Source organism: Ahaetulla prasina, chromosome 1 (genome assembly GCF_028640845.1).
Source record: "Ahaetulla prasina isolate Xishuangbanna chromosome 1, ASM2864084v1, whole genome shotgun sequence".
Taxonomy (NCBI): domain Eukaryota; kingdom Metazoa; phylum Chordata; class Lepidosauria; order Squamata; family Colubridae; genus Ahaetulla; species Ahaetulla prasina.
Window position 1 is genome coordinate 251,869,946 of NC_080539.1, and position 10,632 is coordinate 251,880,577.

Here is a 10,632-nt window from a genome sequence, read left to right on the forward strand (position 1 = left end):
AAAAGTGGTGGATAGAAGCATAAAAGTCAACAAGTCCACGTCCAAATATCAAGTGCATTAAAGAGTAACAGCTATCTTGAGTTCAGTTTAAATCTTTGAATTTGTCTTGACAGATACATGGCTTACTTACACAATGTATTTCTACACAGAAATTCATGAGTTACTTACACAAATTATTTCTTAGACCACAGTAGCTATCCAAAGACATGAAAATCAGATCAGCAAGATCAAATAGCTACCATCAAAGAAAAGATATAGGCTGAGAACAGAAAATATAGAATATTATGTATAGACACCTGAATTTTTTGCCTAGCTGTAATCATTTCAGCAAAGAATCAATGGTGTCACCTAGGTAATGACAATTTATTCAGATATGTTTTGGGTCTTCTTGGGCCTACAGACAACTCTCCTAACCTAAAACAAGCTGTCACCATCAACAGTATAATCCAAAACCCAGAAGTCAAAACTCAAGATGCCAACTTTCCCCCTGTAAATATGGAATTATCTTTGTTACAGGATCGAATAATGTCAGCAAGGTAAGATAAGTGATAATATGGCCAATATTACCGTCAGTAATGCTCTTCTCCATACAAATAATTCAACTAAGTGCCAAAGAATAAATGGTGGAATATTTCAGCCTACCAGGTCACTTTTTTTATTAACCTTAAAATGGCTATATTATCTCTATCAACGATTTATGTGATCAAATTAAAAGCAATTACGTCCTTTTTGCCGATGATGTAAAATTATTTAATACCACAGATAATTCTGTTGTTTTGCAAAGTGAGCTTGACTATGTGTCTGAATGGTCATCCATTTGGCAACTTCAAATTTCAATTAATAAATCCTCTGTCTTGCATATTGGTAAACGTAATCAGAATGTCAAATATAAGCTAGGTGGTATTGATCTAGAACAGGGGTGTCCAAACTTGGCAACTTTAAGATTTGTGGACTTCAACTCCCAGAATTCCTCAGCCAGCAAAGCAAAGCTGGCTGAGGAATTCTGGGAGTTGAAGTCTACAAGTCTTAAAGTTGCCAAGTTTGGACACCCCTGATCTAGAAGACTTTGTTAAGGACCTAGGTATACTTATCTCTGATGATCTATGCTCCAAAGTTCACTGTAACAGCATTGCTAAAAAAGCACTAAGAGTAGTAAACTTAATTCTACAAAGCTTCTTTTATGGAAACATTGTATTGCTAACTAGAGTTTATAAAACGTACGCTAGACCAATCTTAGAGTACTGTTCAACTATTTGGAATCCCTACCATATATCTGACATTAGTATAAGTGAGCGGGTTCAGAAATATTTTACGAGAAAAGTTTTGCACCCTTCTGTACATAATAGAATTCCCTATGCTACTATGCTTGAAATTCTTGATTTGGATAACATGGAACTGTGTCACTTGCTGAAAGACCTAGGTATTGCTTGCAAAATTATACGTAGTAATGTTTTACCAGTAAATGATTTTTTTCTGTTTTAATCACAATAATATGCATGGGAACAACCGCCTTAAACTCAATGTAAATCGTTTTAAACTTGACTGTAAAAAATATGATTTTTGTAATAGAGTTGTCAAAGTCTGGAATACTCTACCTGATTCAGTTGTCTCAGCTACAAATTTTCACAGTTTTAGTCACAAATTGACTTCCACGGACCTCACTTCATACTTAAGAGGTCCGTGGGGGGTGGGGCCTGCGTAAACTCACTAACGTGCCTATCATCCCTCTCAATGTATTTTTATATTATTCCTGTTTTTGTTTGACAAATTATAATAAATAAAATAAAAATAAATAAATATATTGGAATAAAGAAAAACGCTGGCATTTGAGCTTGAACACAGACAATAATTTCCTGCCCAATACTGTACATGTGTTCTTTTCCTCAGCAAGGCTAAGATGGTTGTATTATCACTAATTAATGCTATTATCATTGTTGAGCATAAAATAAGTTCTAAATGAATTGTCACAGGCAGTACTTAGATATTCCATTGCCATTTAATTACAATCCTTTCGTCCCTTGTGTATGTGAATACTGCCAACTACAGATAACATGCCATGCTTTTGATGAGCAGCCTCCAGTCCATAAAAGCTTATGTAATCATAAAATCCAGGAGTCTTTAAGGTGTTCTTTATAATTTTTGCTAAACAGATCAGTGTAATTATCCAACTGAATTATTATAAACTTTACATAATTTTACATACAAAATAGGTCACTGTTTTCAAATTACTGATTACAGATTAATTGGAAATATATTTCTTCTAATTTATCTGCGCTTTTTCTTTACAGCACACAAGTGTGTGTGTGACAGAGAGAGGGGGGGCATATTTTTGTTTCAAAATAATTTCGAGTTCATGTAGAGATGTAATTGTATTTTTGGTAGATGCCATACATCTATTATATCTCTTTCACTGAATTTGAAACTCCTCACTTTCTGTATAACTTACCTTTTTTCTTTCTCTCACAGTACAAAAAGTGTGATACCATCAGGGCTGTGCAGCTAGTGTGAATGTCTGATTCAGATTCTGCTTTAAAGAATGACTATTCCATTTTTAAAACTTCACCTTCTATTATTAAAAAGCTTGGATGATCAGACTTCTTATATTGAAGGAGTAAAAGCTGTCTGGAGTGGATACAAGCGCTAAGAGAAGCAGTCAATAAATTATGTGTGCATTTCTTGAGGGCATTATGAAAACATCATGATGTAGAACTTTCAAATCCATCTTGTGTATCTCGTGCAATCTTTGAGATAAAGCATCTCTTAAACGAAAAGTGGAAGGATCTAGAAAACTTTAAAAAGACTCTTTACGGCCCAGCCATAGGGCCTTGCTAAATTCTACTTTAGCTTTAACTTTAGATGCAAAATAATAATTAAAAAACAGCCTACATTATTGTTTTTGGTGGATTATCCCCATCTTTTTTTTTTATTTGCATTTATATCCCGCCCTTCTCCAAAGACTCAGGGCGGCTTACACTATGTCAAGCAATAGTCTTCATCCATTTGTATATTATATACAAAGTCAACTTATTGCCCCCAACAATCTGGGTCCTCATTTTACCTACCTTATAAAGGATGGAAGGCTGAGTCAACCTTGGGCCTGGTGGGACTTGAACCTGCAGTAATTGCAGGCAGCTGCTGTTAATAACAGACTGCATTAGTCTGTTGAGCCAGCAGAGGCTCAACATTATGCCTGATGATCCCGAGTCATTGGAAATACTTTAAAAATCAATTAGTTTTTGAAAGAATCCTTCATGTAAAACTGAAAACTCCATAAAGTTCCAAGAAGAAGAGCCCATGCTTTAAAACAGGAATATGAAAAATTTATTTTATTTTTTATTTATTTATTTTTGTCACACAGTATATATAAGCATAAGCATGAAACAACTATACAACACATAAGCATATATATGAGTATGAGTACGTAATAACTATATTAATTGGATATAACGAAGGAAAACAATAGGACAGGAACGGTAGGCACGTTTGTGCTCTTATGCACGCCCCTTATAGACCTCTTAGGAATGGGGTGAGGTCAACAGTAGATAGTTTTTGGTTGAAGCTTTGGGGATATTGGGAAGAGACCACAGAGTCAGGTAGTGTATTCCAAGCATTAACAACTCTGTTACTGAAGTCATATTTTCTGCAATCAAGATTGAAGTGGTTAACATTAAGCTTAAACCTATTGTGTGCTCGTGTATTGTTGCAATTGAAGCTAAAGTAGTCCTTGACAGGAAGGACATTGCAATAGATGATTCTATGAGTTAAACTCAGGTCATGTCGAAGGAGGCGCAGTTCTAAATTTTCTAAGCCCAGGATTTCAAGTCTGGTGGCATAAGGTATTTTGTTGTATTTGGAGGAGTGGAGTACTCTTCTTGTAAAATATTTTTGGACTCGTTCAATTGTATTGATGTCAGAAATGTGATATGGGTTCCAAACAGTCGAGCTGTATTCAAGAATTGGTTTAGCAAATGTTTTATATGCTCTGGTTAGTAGTGTAGTGTTGGAGAAGAAGCTACGCAAGATTAGGTTTACAACTTTTAAAGCCTTTTTTGCGATGTAGTTACAGTGGGCTTTGGCATTTAGATCATTTGATATGAAAACTCCAAGGTCTTTAATAGGGTGGGGGTCATCAGTAAGGTAAATTGCCATATACCAGATAGGCATCAGCGTTTCAGTGTTTCAAATTGGAGGGTTTCCCAACCCCATCTTTAGAAATCAGGGGTTAATTCTGGGATTGACTTGCAAAAGAGATGTTCCAAGTCTAAGATGGAGTCCTTTAGAATCCGGATATGTGTTATGGTAGGGATGGCCAGATCTTGGAGTTTAATAGGTATTTTCAATGGATAATTCTGTGAACAAGACAATAACTTTCCAACTCCTCAACTGATCACTATAATCCAAGTTTCTAAAATATTGTCTGCAGTGACTGAGGAAATCCATTGGCACTTAATTCATATGTCACAGAGATAGTGTTGTATCACTCAGGAGATATAATCAGTCAGTAGGAAGTCAACTTGTGCTAGGCTTTTACAGAGTCTTGGTGCCCAGGCTGTTCACTCCTCAGATGAGTGAAAAAGGCAGTGCCTGATATACAATGCTATTTGAGTCATTGTGGAATTACTGACCTTTCAAATCTAGATAATGGAGATAAATGATAGAGAGAGATGATAGATAGATAGATAGATAGATAGATAGATAGATAGATAGATAGATAGATAGATAGATAGATAGATAGATAGATAGATAATATTATTTAGATAATATTTCCTCGTGTAGATCAATGCAGCCTATATAAAAACAATATGCAATAAACAAATAATTAGAACAAGTTACATAACCTTTGTAATTACACCTAAGTCTGGTTGTTGTACTTACAGAAAGATCAGAAGGTGTCTTCCTCTGCTACATTTAGGAATTATCCTTTCAGTTATTGGTTTGAAAAAGTACAGGGAAACTGTAATTTATCTAAAAGGCAGGAGAAGGAAGAGGACTTTGGAAATGAGTTCATGAGTTCCATGCACAACCCCTCCCATTAACTTACTTGTGCATTACACAATATATACTTAAAGGCGAATATATATTTATATTTTCATTTGAATCTATTTTGAGTCCTTCCCCCAAAAAAATCTCCCAAGTATTTCAGTCATATTTCTTTATGTCTGCAGTTTTATTTTTCTCCGAGTCTAACTTACCACAGCACCCCTGAGACACCTTCAATCTCCCCTATATGTGTAGGTCAGCATTGCCATCTTATCTTATCTATTTATCTATCTGTCTGTCTGTCTGTCTGTCTGTCTGTCATCTATTTATCTATCTATCTATCTATCTATCTATCTATCTATCTATCTATCTATCTATCTATATTTCATGTTTCTAGACAGCCCAGCTCTGTCAATTCTCAGGATAGTTTGCCAGTGGTGCCTATCAAGTCCATTTTCAGCATCTGCCTTGATACAAGGTTACTTTCTCAGATGCCCAGAGTGCAATCAAAGTACATGTCTTATTCCATCAGCAAGTGGCAAATGATACCAATAGAAGATCTACCGCTACTTCTGTATTTCTGATCCATAGTCACTCTGTTGACCATTTGAGGTAAGGTTGGTAAACATGTATGATATGACAAAACTCATTATCCTGGTTTGATTGTCATTATTATTCCCTGGTTACAAAGCTGTCAGACTTCTGTACCTTCGTTATCTCAGCAGTGACACAGTTGCAAAGAAGCACCCTGCTGTACTTCAAGAGACCTCTGGCATCTTGAAATGTTTTTCCATCCTTAAAGCCAAGGTGCTTGTTTACATTCAGAGAGGAAGCTGTCATTTGTCACTGAATGGTTTGCTTTTCCTTTTCCTTTTTTTTTAAAAAAAAGTATGTTTTGTTTGTTCAGGAATCAAGCTACCACATCATTTAATTCTTTCTCCATTTAATACAGCTATGCGACTTATTTCAATAATCAAGAAAATGGCTTCAAATTCTCAACATTCAAATAATCCCTCTTATATTAAGCTGCCAACCAGGAAATACATGTATCTTGGCAGTGGATAGATAATAGATGCATCCTGCAGAGAAGCAAAGAAGAATTAGAAGGTGTAAGAGGTCAGGAATTGAGTCTCACGTTTGAATCAGTGTTAATCCTGTATTCTTCTGATGTGTTTGAGAAGAGTTCCATAATCCTCAGTTAACAGGCCATTAACCAGTATATCTGGACACATATTTTGTAGTACAAAGACTAAGGGAGGTTGCCTTGCCTCAGCAGAAGTTTTAAACCCAGAAAACACTTAGCATTTGCATATTGTTGAGGAAACCCTATCACTGTGGGTCACTGTTTCAGGAAAGTTCTATCCATCATTATTGATCTTCTCCCTGAGAAATCCCTGAGGATCCTAAGTAATCAAAAATGCAGTCTGAAGGCCATGAGTCATCATCAGCCAGCTATTACTTCTTTCTTCTGTGCACACTGGGGGCTGCATTTATTTAATCTTTTAAGTGCTTCCATTTGTTATTAAGCAAATACTGCTGGTAACAATTGGGTCCTAAATATGTCATTTTCATCATCCTATTCATATCCATTACTAACCCCAAATGGGAGTTGGGGAAGGAATATGTTTCTCTAGCTTAACTGCCTGATGGTTTATGATGGCTATTTTCTTTCCTAGATCACCTTGGTATTTTATCTTAGGTTTCCATCTCCAACTCAAAACTTAGACAAACAGGAGTTGAGTTATCCAAATTTACTTATAACAGAACAGATGTAGTTGAAAAACTGGATAGAACAGAATAGAATAACAGAGTTGGAAGGGACCTTGGAAGTCTTCTAGTCCAACCCCTTGCTCAGGCAGGAAACCTTATACCATTTCAGACAAATGGTTGTCCAATCTCTTCTTAAAAACTTCCAGTGTTGGAGCATCCACAACTTCTGGAGGCAAGTTGTTCCACTGATTAATTGTTCCAACTGTCAGGAAATGTTTTCTTAGTTCTCGGTTGCTTCTCTCCTTGATTAATTTCTACCCATTGCTTCTTGTCCTGAACTCAGGTGCTTTGGAAAATAGTCTGACTCCCTCTTTTCATTAAAAAAGTCCTTCTTTTCATTAAACTAGATATACCAATTCCAGCAACCGTTCTTTATATGTTTTAGCCTCCAGTCCCCTAATCATAGATTAAGATGAAACAGGCAAATCCAAAGAATCATGGAGATTCATGAAACCTTTATTTTAAATCTTTTTTAAAAAAAGTGTAGGAAAATGCAGGAAATCAGAGGGCTTGTATTAGTTGCAGCCTAACATGTTTTTACTACATGGTCCCTCCAAAATACCCACCCAGAGAGGTGGTAGAGTCCTCTTCAAATGGAGGTTAAACAGCCATCTGTTAAGAATGCTTTAAATTTGAATTTTTGCAGTGAGCAAAGGGTTAGACTCAATGACCTAACTGGTCCGTTTTGATTACTCTGTCCATCTTTTCTAGCAGCATGGCCATTGTCTTCCAGAGGGATCTTCCATTCGCATAGAATCTGGCTTTCCCACCATTTCTATCTTCTTCCTAGCACCAAAAAACAGAGGGAGGCGGGTCAGGGGAGGGAGGGAGGGAGGGAGGGAGGGAGGGAGAGAGAGGGAGAGAGAGGGAGAACAGTTCCTCTCTCCTCAGAGAAATGGTAGGAAAATGATGGGAATTTTCTGCACATTGCTAAAAAAAATGACAAGACTGATTAGCTCTGAAATATTTTCTTATCCTAAATCCTGGGACCTCTTCATTTGCATTCTTTTAGTGTCTCATGGATAAATCACCATAACACATGATATGAGATAAGTCAGGTCCAAACTATGCATTCCTTTTCTGGGGCTGGGGAGGGTGAAAAAAAACAACAGTATTGTGGGGCATTTTATCTTGATTGGGACAAGCATATCTAGTATTCTAAACTAGCTGCTGAAAATATACAATGCTACTAAAACGGTTCCTTGAGTAAGTGAATATTTGTGGCTATATGTTTATTAACCAAGTTATTTCCTGAGGGTTCCCTGCAGCAATGTTAAGTACTCTGAGAACAAAAAATATAAAACCCATATCTTTCCAGAAATCTCTGAATTATAACTCCCATCCTAGCTAATAATTGGCCATGCTGGCTAAAACTGATAGAAGCTGGAATCTAGGACCATTCTGAAGACTACACTGTCCTAACTCAGAATGTAAATAAGGTCTCGGTTTGAAACAACATGGGCCCTAACAATATCTAAATACATCTGACTGAAAATTATCCATTGATTTGCAACAATGGTTTGTAGCTTGAAATGTAACCTCATTTTATTGCTACCTTATGCTTATACAGAATAGAATAGCATAGCATAGCATACCATAGCATAGCATAGCATAGCATAGCATAGCATAGCATAGCATAGCATAGAATAGAATAGAATAGAATAGAATAGAATAGAATAGAATAGAATAGAATAGAATAGAATCAGAGTTGGAAGGGACCTTGGCGGTCTTCTAGTCCAGTCCCCTGCTTAGGCAGGAAGCCCTATACCATTTCAGACAAATGGTTATCCAATATTTTCTTAAAAATTTTCAGTGTTGGAGCATTCACAACTTCTGGAGGCAAATTTTTCCACTGATTAATTGTTCTAACTGTCAGGAAATTTCTCCTTAGTTCTAGGTTGCTTCTCTCCTTGATTAGATTCCACCCATTGGTTCTTGTCCTGCCTTCAGGTGCTTTGGAGAGTAGCTTGACTCCCTCTTCTTTGTGGCAGCCCTTGAAATATCGGAACACTGCTATCATGTCTCCCCTAGTCCTTCTCTTCATTAAATTAGATATACCCAATTCCAGCAACTGTTTTTTATGTTTTAGCCTCCAATCCCCTAAATCATCTCCAATGCCTATGAGGATTTTTGCTTGCATGCTTCCGTTTATATTAACTTCCCTTGTTTCTCTACGAGGAGTCACCAGATGGTGCTGTGACATACATTTACTAGTATATTGATTGTTAAATGATGGATACACCTTCTGTTACCAATGAACTTTAAGAAACCTTGTAGAAGCCCCAAATGGAAAACATCTTGTGAGCTGAAAACAAGCATTCATTGTTTAATAAGTTGCTGTTATTTTCAACTGTAATGTCACATTCTCTGCAGGACCAGCCCCTTTTGGTTGAAGAAATGAATTGCTGTGCAGATAAAATTCCACTTCTGTTTGAATTCACTCTTCCAAGTTTTCTTATTGCTCACAATTGACATCAGATATTGAGGCCTGGAGTTTTCTGTTACTTTTTCTTAGATCACCATGGGCAAGTGTGAAACAGTGTGTTTGTAGGGGAATCACATGATTGATGCCCCATCCCTTTTTAGATACAATGCACATTAAAAGGGGACATCAATCACTTGGTTGCAGCTGCCAACTCAACTTTTTTGACCTCCCCAGACACCCCTGCCTGTGGAACATGAACGTCATCAAATCCCACTGCAGTTGATGTATTTTCTGGACAGGTATAACATTGGCTATACCTGTCCAGAAAATACATCAATGTCTACCATTGACCTCACCCCATTCCTAAGAGGTCTGTGAGAGGTGTGTATAAGAGCACAAACGTGCCTACCGTTCCTGTCCTATTGTTTCCTTTCATTATATCCAATTAATATAGTTATTACATACTCATACTTATATATGTGCTTATATATTGTATAGTAACTTCATGCTTATGCTTATATATACTCTGCGACAAAATAAATAAATAAAAATAAATAAATGTCTTTTTTGAGCAGCTGAGCATAGGGCAATGTCTTATCCCAGTCCCTCGGTTGGCTCCATCCCTAATGCAGCATGGGAAGCTTCTATCTGGCATTAAAATGATATTTCCTTTATGGTAATCTACAAAAATAGCATCTTCCTTCCGAATTTTTCTCCCCAGTAACGCTGGGATTTCCACCATGGTATCAGAGTGCTCATGAATGGCTTTTTAGATGCTCACCAAGATAACAATCTTCTCCACATCTACATTGAAAACAAAAATTAATTGAACTTTGGCAAATCATCAGCCTCCAGCATCCCATTTAGTTCCCTGAATGTCAGAGTACAAATGAGCCCTATAAGTTTCAAAATAAAAATGATCTATTACTTCCCAATGCTTTGTTGGAAGCGCAGACAAACAGAAGAAGGGATAGCAAGAAGTTTTCTACAGAAGGGGAGGTAGGACATGTAGAGATAACATTTTGCTGAATGGGTATCTTGTTTCCCATTAAGCCATTTTGTGCATGGGCAAAACTCCTTGCTCCCCAGAAACAGACAAAGAAAAAGATGTCTCTAGAATTTTGCCCTGATCACAAACATCAAGTGAATAGAACCCCTCCAGTAGTAGTAGTCAAAATACTACTTCTTCAGGTGTAATACTTCCTTTTATTAAGAAAAAGTTCAGAGCCAAGCTATTGCAGCCAAGCAGGGTCCCCTCCCTTCCTCTTCTTGGCAGACAAAATTTCTCTAAAGAAAACTCAAAAAGGCAGCTCAGACAATAATATTTTTATCAGTTGTCTTCATGCTCCATGGATAGTTCCGAATCTTCAGGGAGTGACGGAATGGGTTACTTGTTTGCAAAAAGCGGGAGATGGCATTCTTCTTATAAAGGTTTCTGGTTCACACCTTCAAGCAAC